This window comes from Sipha flava, unplaced genomic scaffold (assembly GCF_003268045.1).
Source record: "Sipha flava isolate LNK unplaced genomic scaffold, YSA_version1 434_pilon_pilon, whole genome shotgun sequence".
NCBI lineage: Eukaryota > Metazoa > Arthropoda > Insecta > Hemiptera > Aphididae > Sipha > Sipha flava.
In genome coordinates, this window is record NW_020273164.1 from 1,451 (window position 1) to 10,632 (window position 9,182).

A 9,182-nucleotide genomic window follows, 5' to 3' on the forward strand; every position below is an offset into this window, starting at 1 on the left:
ATAAACACAGTAAACGCGATTACAAAAAATCATCGGAACGTTTAGACAAATTTTTATAAAGCTATCCGTCATTATCCGTCTACATTCGGAACAAAATATGTTTGAGTTATCTATAGTCTTTTTTTTCGAGTAATCGAGGTTTACGCAAGGGAACAGAATTTTTTTCGACTTATCGAGGTTCCACTGTATTTAAAATTTTTCACTATTGCGAAAAAAATTACTTACTTATGAGGGACTCGAAAACATATTCTGTAATTTAACATTTTATGTAGATTGAAAAAACAATTAACTATATTCTTGAACTTCCATTAGCCCCTTAAACCTTGGTGAATGATAAAAACCCATCCCTCTGTGTCAGTGTCGGCCCTAAAGGAGGGCAAGCGATCGCACGGGGTCCCACAAATTATGTATTACGAATATCATTTTATCAATAAATAAAATAATACAGTTCCAGTACGCAAATCGGAACCCGTGTGGTCTTGTGGTTTTCTCGGGAAACGGGGGCTGTTATCGACGAAATTTGAGACGGTACCAATTATGCTTTGAAGTATTGTAAAACAGTTTATCGTCGACGACCGTTCGAAATATAGTTATAGCATATACGAGTATTTAATTATATAATAACATGAACAAACATAGATTTCTATAAACAATTAATTAATTAACCAAATACACTCATATATATATATATATATATATATATATATATATATATATATGTTACGGTGAATGATGTAAACGTGGTAAAAGACGTCATTCCCCGGTAAATGACATAATTTACCTAAAAATTGGTAAACGTTGTAAATGCAGACATTCTCCGGTTATTGTCGTCAATCACCAGTTTAATTGGAGAATAACGTTTAATACTTTTATGTCGGTGTGAACGATCAGCGATAAGCGTGTAGGTGCCGAATAAGCTTCATACAACTGTTCGTGTGCCAATACCAGATGTTAATAGAGCACGAGGTTCTCTGCGTAATTTACTTGCTGTTATTATTTCATGCGAAGATGACATGTATAAATTATGTAAGCCAATTTTAATTTGATAATGTTTATTTAATTTAAATAAAATAAATACCCGAATGTCTGAACCAGGTACAGAATATGGGATGTTGAAACACAAATATACATGAGCACAAATTTCTCCATGTAAAAAAAAAATTTCTAGAGCTAGATGAAGCCATGAAAAAAATTTAAGACAGGGAAATAACATTAAGAGAAGAAGCAGGACATGGAATAGCTGGTCATCAAGGATTTAATCGATGCAACTGCAAAACTGGTTGTGGTACTAAAAAATGTGCTTGCAATGCAGCAGAAATGTTGTGCAGTTCAAAATGTCATAGTAACCAAAATTGTACAAATAAATAATTTGTAATATGCACGTGTATTTTATTATTTTATTATTTTTTTATTTTAACAATAAATCATTATTATAAATAGTACCTATTGTAAAAAAATCAGTGTATTATTTGAGAATTATCATCATTTACCACTAGTTTTGGTAAATGACATCAATGACCGGTGAAAGATGTATATTTGAATTTAAAATCTGGTTTTTTACATCATTTACCTACATAATCGAATCATTTTGGTAAAAGATGTCATTCACCAATATTCATCTTTTACCGTAACATATATATATATATAAGATGTAAACGTCTGGAGTGGCTGGGACATGTGTGGAGAGCTGAAGGAGATTTATTAAAAAAATTTTCTGATAGGTAAAATAAATAAAAAAACGTCCTCTTGGAAGACCAAGAACAAGATGGAAAGACATAGTAGAAAAGGATATGAGGATGATAGAAGCGAATGCAATGTTATACTGGACTTCGGACAAAGAAAAATGAAGAGGCTTACAAGTAGCAACGCAAGTCCTTAATGGACCGTTAAGCTGTAGACGATGATGATGATATATATATATATATATATATTTACGAATACAGTGCACGATGCTTATCTGTATAGTATTATACAGTAAAATACTAATAATATACAATAAGTCTGTTTTCACTCGTAATAATCGGCAGTGCTAAATTGTGTTTACATTTTTTTATTTAATTAAAATGAAAACAAAAATATAATTTTTTCGTTTATTTGAAAAACGAGAAAATAATTCGTTTTATTTATAAAATGAAAAAATACTTATTTATAAATTGAAATGTGGTTAAAAATGTCGTGAGTGTGATATTTTCGTAAATTAAAAATTGTCTAGAATTACTAATGTCAAAAGCGGCGGATTTCTAATTTTTTTATGGGATGTTTTACATTTTTCTAAAAAATAAGTGATTTTATAATATCGTAAAAGTTATTTACAACCATATGATACAAATCAATGTTCTCTTTCGCTATGCCCTTGTAGCAATAGTATTTTATGACTTTCGAACGTTTTTCTTCTACTGTGGGGATGGGGTTCAAGACCAAAGATCCACCCCCCCTCCCCCAAAGTACGCCACTGAATGTCTACATTAACCAAGTGTTAACGTTACACGTCACGTGTACACTACAGTACGACGGTATATACGAACGGCTATTTCTTCAACGTCGTAGCGATCAGGTTACTTACTATGCACGCATTACTACTAGTTGTAATAACGCAAGCGTAGAAGCCGGTCTCTTGTCGGGGCCACTTGACCCTGCAGTAAACCGCCAGTAAATTGTCAACGACGACGGTAATGTGGGCACACGCACTCGATCACCGGCGTCAATAGGCCAGAACGACCCCAACCCCACGGAAGTCTCGGGTATTAAACCGTGACGTCATTCCCGGCCGGCGACCGAGCTTTACGCGACGGGATCATTATAAAATCGCGCAACAATGTATCTCATCTCTCGTCCATTGTAGAGGGAGTACTTTTTTTTCATCCTATTTTTTTTATTTTTTTTTTTAAAGGGGAGGCGATTTGAAATTTTGCATCCGGCAGATGATAATGAATACGGGGCGAAAATAAAAAAAAAATAATAATAAATAAAAGTAGAAAAAGGAATATCTTTAAAATTTACATGACAATCGTTGCGGCACTCGGAGCGGAACAGTGTCGAGATCCGGCGGCCGACGATTTCCCGAACTTCTCGCCGAACTTCCGGCGCGCGCGCACTCGATACTGCTGTTGTCCTCCACTGCAATATATATTACAAATGTACATATTATACACGCGTGGCACCTATCTTCATTATTATTGGTATTGTCACCCTCAGACGTTACGTTTGGAACATGTAGACGGTGTAGCGTCCACTACAGTCTCAGTAAAGTATTTTAATTTCGTTTTTTTTTTTTTTTTTTTTGATATTTGAATGCGATTCTAAATACACTAAATATATGTACTCGAATACAAATTCTGAACATTTTTTTCTGATATTTTTATTTTATATTAATACATTTAATTTGGAAAATAATTTACTCGCGTTTACGAATAAATTATAATCCTGGTCGGAGGTCATAAAATTTAGTGTGAACACGAAAAAACTCGATAAATTGTTATAGTTATTTATACTATCATATTTATACTAGTGCCATATCTCACCGTCATTTTAGGATTGATTGAATAATAAACGATAAAAGAGAAACAGTTATTAATCGATTTGAAAAAGCAGTTAATGAATTTTCCAAGTTTCTGCCGATGTGAAAGATGACTGTACACCAGAAGTGAATTCTCATAAAGACCAATCTGATGATGCGTTAAAACGTTTATTTTCTAATTGGTCTAATATAAAATATTGCACGTGTTTCTGAGCAATACGCGTATCCGTCAACGGGGGCGATGCTCACGGTGTTTTTCAGCAAATCGTAACGCCGTAACGATTAGCGTAGATCATCTCATCGAAGTGTATGGATTCCTTCATATTAACGCGCGTGCGGTTGCTCGCACGTCGTCGTCGAAAAGCGTTTCTCCGCGATAAAACCTCTGCCGCAGCTGATACGATACGTATCGTCGCGCGCGCCCGTCCGACCTCGTCACCGGTCCCTTCGGTCTTACGCGTACCGCGGATTCGACGTCGAACCGACACGTATCATGTACGGGTAGGGGGAGAAACAGAAGAAAAACGAAAAAAAAATATATATATATATAAGAAAAAAAAACACAAACGCGCACCGCCGATTGTTGCCGAGTGTCCGCGCGTTCACGCGTGTCCCGGGCGAACCATCCGTTACGGGGCTACCCGCGAACCCGAGGGCCAGACCGAGCGTGCAAACCGCGTGCCAGACAAACGCGCGTTCGCGCGCCCATGTGCCCGGGTATTATTTTTCTCGTGCACCCCGTGCCCCCGCGATTCGCGGGGGCAGCTGTACGGTTCTCGTCTATTATTATTGCTTCGCGACTGTCAGAAGCGCACGCAGGGATTCTCTCTCGGATGAGCACGCTCCTGGATCGCGCCGGGTGGTGCAACATAATGCGGAGCGTCTTGGGCGCGCGCGCGCGCGGTCCTTCGTTAATGTTCAATCACCGTGAACCCGCGGTGTCCCGACCGACAGGGAAAGGCGGACGGAGAGAACGGTTTCGCGCGTTCAGCCGGCACCTAGACGATACGGCGGCTTAAGAGGTATTTTTTTTTTTTTTTTACCGATCGCGTTCACCGGGTTTACACGTGTATTATAATAACGATAATAATAATAATGCATCGTACGCGATGTACGCACGAGATATGTGCCTCTCATCCGCACGCGGGCCCGACGCCGTCGTAATGGGTCTTTTTCCTTTTTTTCATCCTGCCGACGAGATCTTAAATCTGAGGGTGTTGCGCGCACACCGTGCTCACAACACACAAGTAAATACGCGGTTCACGCGGCCGTCCATCTCCGTTCCATCGCGCGCATCGCAGTACCGGGTTTTAACGTCCATTACGACGGTACACTCCGTCCGATTTCAATAGCAGTACCTGCTGTACGTGCGTCGCGACGCAAAGGTACTTTCTATACGGCACATAGATTTACATGCGATTGCGGTCGGTTGATGTGTTATTTGGATGCGCGAAAACCCGCGTACCGTAAACGGGTACGTCTATGTTTGCGCGGTGCACATACAAAGCATAATTGTCCGGTTACATATGTGTATTGGCAGGGGTGGACCGGCCAGGCAAGCAAAGGGACAATCGGCTCCCGGGCCCTCGATGGCGTCTTATCGATAAAAACGGTACAAAGGTGCTCGTGTACAAAATGCAATGGTAAAACGCCGTTCGTTAACTATTGGACTTGAAATCCGAATCCGGATGAGTTGAACGCCATAAACTGAAAATTGTTTTTAGCTGAAATCCAATGATAGTGGGTCCAGCCGAATGAGCACCCGGGCCACTCGGTACCCAGTCCGTCCCAGTGTAATAGTTTCGATGGCTGTTCACGAACAAATCGCCGTAAATTTCGTTTGCACTATAATCTACACCACCGTACGTACATTCATATCGTACACGAACGGCGGACTCATCTTGACACGCGTACGCGCTACAAGCATAATAGCGTCTGATATGTTCTTGGAGAACTTTGCATACCTTGTCTGCTCGTCTGCGGACGAGATTGCCAAATAGTCCTGGCAATCGCGTACTAATAATAGTATCGCGTAATAACTAAGACGTATCTGGCCAGGCGGTGCTGTCGGCCCGGGTGGCAAATTTTTTTGGAATTAAGGGGTGGCAGAATTTTTTTGTAACCATAACCCTTCATCCATATTCATTCGTCAATCAAAAAATTTCAATATTTTAAGATTTTGCATAGCGATTTTTGTTTTCGTGATAATATTATAAAAAGTTGACCGCGTAAAATCCAAAGACAGTAAACGTTATCTTTCTTGGAAAAATCGTATGGAACGTGTGTAGAGGTGGCAATGAAACTTTACCTGAGGCGTCAAAATTCCAAATACGTCTTCTGGGCACACGCGAACACTGCGTTGACGAGCGCGCACAGTAACGCACCGACACAGAAACGGGATAGGTTAGCGGACACTGCAGGTATTGACATCGTTAGTGAAACCTCTCGTGCGTATACGAATGTGCTGTGCACTAACAAGCCGCGGCAGGACACGTAAGACACGCAATGCGATCACGCCGTAGTCCTCGGGCGTTCGACATTTATCGAATTAAAAAACGAGCCTTTTCCATCGCGCCGCGTCTCGGTTCCGCGAATCCCTTACCGCGGTCAGCGCGTCACATGTCCGTGGAAACGCGTTTATACGCGAATGCAAATCGAACGGTGTTCGCGTAAATACCGTTTATCGTATCGCATCGTCTACATCCGTACCAGGCATGTCCAACCCGTGGCTCCGTGACCACCAATGTCAAATGAATAAAACGAATGGTAAAAATAATTATAAAATATTAACGCCACGACTGTCTTAGATTCTTATAGAATGGTGTGTATACATCATTATGTATTAAACTGTAAAACTGCAATTGAATAAGTTTTATTGATGGGTCTTATGTATACAGGTATATATTTACAATTTTTTTTTTCGTTTAATGTTTTTGGTACGGTAGTAAACTATTAAAATATATATTCGGCCCACTCGATACTTTGAGTTCGACTGATCTATATAACAACATACGGTACGCCCAAGCAGCACTATACATGAACGTTTCTCAACCTGGGGGTCGTGATGCTCCTAGGTGAGAGGTCCCATTCTTCAGAAATAATCAAATGCAAATGTGGAAAAAGAGCCATTTATTTACATTAAAAATAAAAAATCAATACATCATCAGAATGATGACAAATGAAAAAGTTAGGTCACAGTACAAATACATTATAAACTTAATATCATTCAACTCGTATTTTCGTTTCGTCAATCGTTAATGATATATTTTTATATTTTGTACATGGTTGAGCAGATAAAAGCTTAAATTAGTTTTCATTGTAAGGAGGGGGATCGTGGGGTGATTGATGTTATTTTTAACCAATTCTGGTGGTTGCAACGTTAAAAATATTGAGAAACGCTGCTAAACATCACGTTACATTAATTACATACAGCAGTGATATCCCCATCGATTTTGTCGAAAATATACTGTGCCGACGATTGCCTGAACATGGACACTGTTATTAATTAGACGGAGGTGGTGATGGCAAAGAGTTGTAAATGTTAAGGAAAAATTGAAACATACATTTTTATTTTTTACAGAAATAGAAATTAGAATTATTTAAAATGAGTGAAATATAAAATAATATAAATTGATACCATCGTGAATATATAGTATACCGTCAATAATGACTTAATAGTAATACTTTTATCGTCTGATGGAGACCTGAATTGCAAAATAATGCTAAAATTAAAACCCGCAAAACCAATTATATTTAATAATTTTCTGCGAAGTGCTCGAGACTTGAGACTATACGTGGTATATCCGTTAATATTAAAAATAATGTTGAAAATATGCAGCGTATGTATATTGTACCCTATGGGAACACTATACCAAAACCGTATCTGGGGAGGTTCCAGGGGTCCCCCCCGAAATTTCTCCAATATTTTACGAATGTTTAAAATACTTATTTATTTTTAATACCAACATAAATATTTTCAGTCAAAAATGACTTAAACTCCAATTAATCATTGACTACTTTTAATTTTATGATATAATATCATATGGAAATATGATATTAATTTTAATAAAAGAAGATTAAATCTTTTTCTGTCTTATTTTTAACCGAATATCAAAAGTTAAAATTTAAATTCAATAAAATTACAATTCACATGTCTTGGACCCCTCCCGAAAAAAGTTTCTAGATACGGCCTTGCACTATACCATAGATGAAGTTAACCAACGCGCGCATTAGAAGTTAGGAAGTATGAATATATTATCATCGGAAAGGAAACCGACCACTGTAACTTCGTATATTATTTTCCGAAACGGCGAAACAATAATATTATTACGAACGACCGTTCTTGTCCTCGTATAATAGCACAAATAATAATAATAATAATATTTTAATAGGATTTGACCGGTGACAAACCCTCGTCTCGTCGCCGTAATCGTAGTCGTCGCCGAAAACTTATGCGTTATCACTGTGGACAGTGCGCGTTTACTTTCTGAAACTAATTAAAACGTCGGTGCGGTGCAAATCCACAATCGATTCTTGACGGCTTTAATCGCGCCGTCAGGTTCGTGCGTAAAGTCCACGACGATATTTACGTGTACCACGGACTTACGTTTTACATTTCCACGCGACGTTTTATTTAAAACTCAATGACGTGAAAATCGAATCTCCGGTGTCTACATCGAGTACATCTTGGTGCCGTTTTCGTTTAACGTTGATTTTTGTAGGCGCGTGTGAGCCGAAATGAAACCGCAAATATTGATTTTCGCTGGGCTTCAAGACGATCGCAACAGTCGAATCATCAACAAGAACACATGACAGAAATTGATGGTGTTCGATAATTATTTTCAAAGCAGTACGAAAGGATCGTATCAAACGCACCCGTTTTCTGTAGAAAAACAATTGTTCGCAAAATTTGTTCGCGCAAAATTGTAAACGAAAGAACCGAACGAACATATCAACATCATTGTCTGCAATTGGATTGCCGACGGTTCAGATATCATTTTTTTTTCTCGTTTTTCCATCGATAACTAATGTAAATTTTGGTGGTGGGGGGGAACGAATAATGATCAATATCAAATCATGAACAACTAAACGTTGAGAGAAATACGGCGAGTTTATCACATCGTCTGTGTACGGCTATTGATTTCAGTGCATACACTGAAAACGTCTCTCCGTTACAGACTCTGCGGTGATACACCTGTTCCAGGTAAAATATTATAATTGTTGAAGTGGAAATTACATGCAGGTGTGCAGTGTCTCTTTGTCGGAACCAATACTACGTCGTCGTCATGTCTCCGATTTTTTCGACTCTCTCGTTCTCTCCCCCGCGAGTACGAGTATTTCTGCGTCGACGAGAAAGGGTTCATATCGGCTCATTAGTGTCGTTCGCTCAAACACGCGCTACACGCTTTGCGTCCTCTCGTCGACGACAAAATAATATAATGGTCTGCAGTTTCTATATAATATATACGCGAACGTATTCTCGGGGGCTAATAATATTATCGTTACACAATTTATAACAACGGCGACAACGACAATAATAATAACATAACAACGACGATAATATTTTGTGTACATCCGAGGCAGTAATGATGAAGGGCTGGGGACGGCGACCGGAGGACGATGACTGGGCAACACGTAACATTTCCCCCACGCGTACAAACGCGTC

The 9,182-nt window shown here is 38.9% G+C and overlaps 1 pseudogene; it reads left to right on the forward strand.

The window, feature by feature from the left end:
- Nucleotides 1-905: 905 nt before the first annotated feature.
- Nucleotides 906-1,368, forward strand: LOC112689265 (annotated as a pseudogene).
- The last annotated feature ends 7,814 nt before the right edge of the window (nucleotides 1,369-9,182 follow it).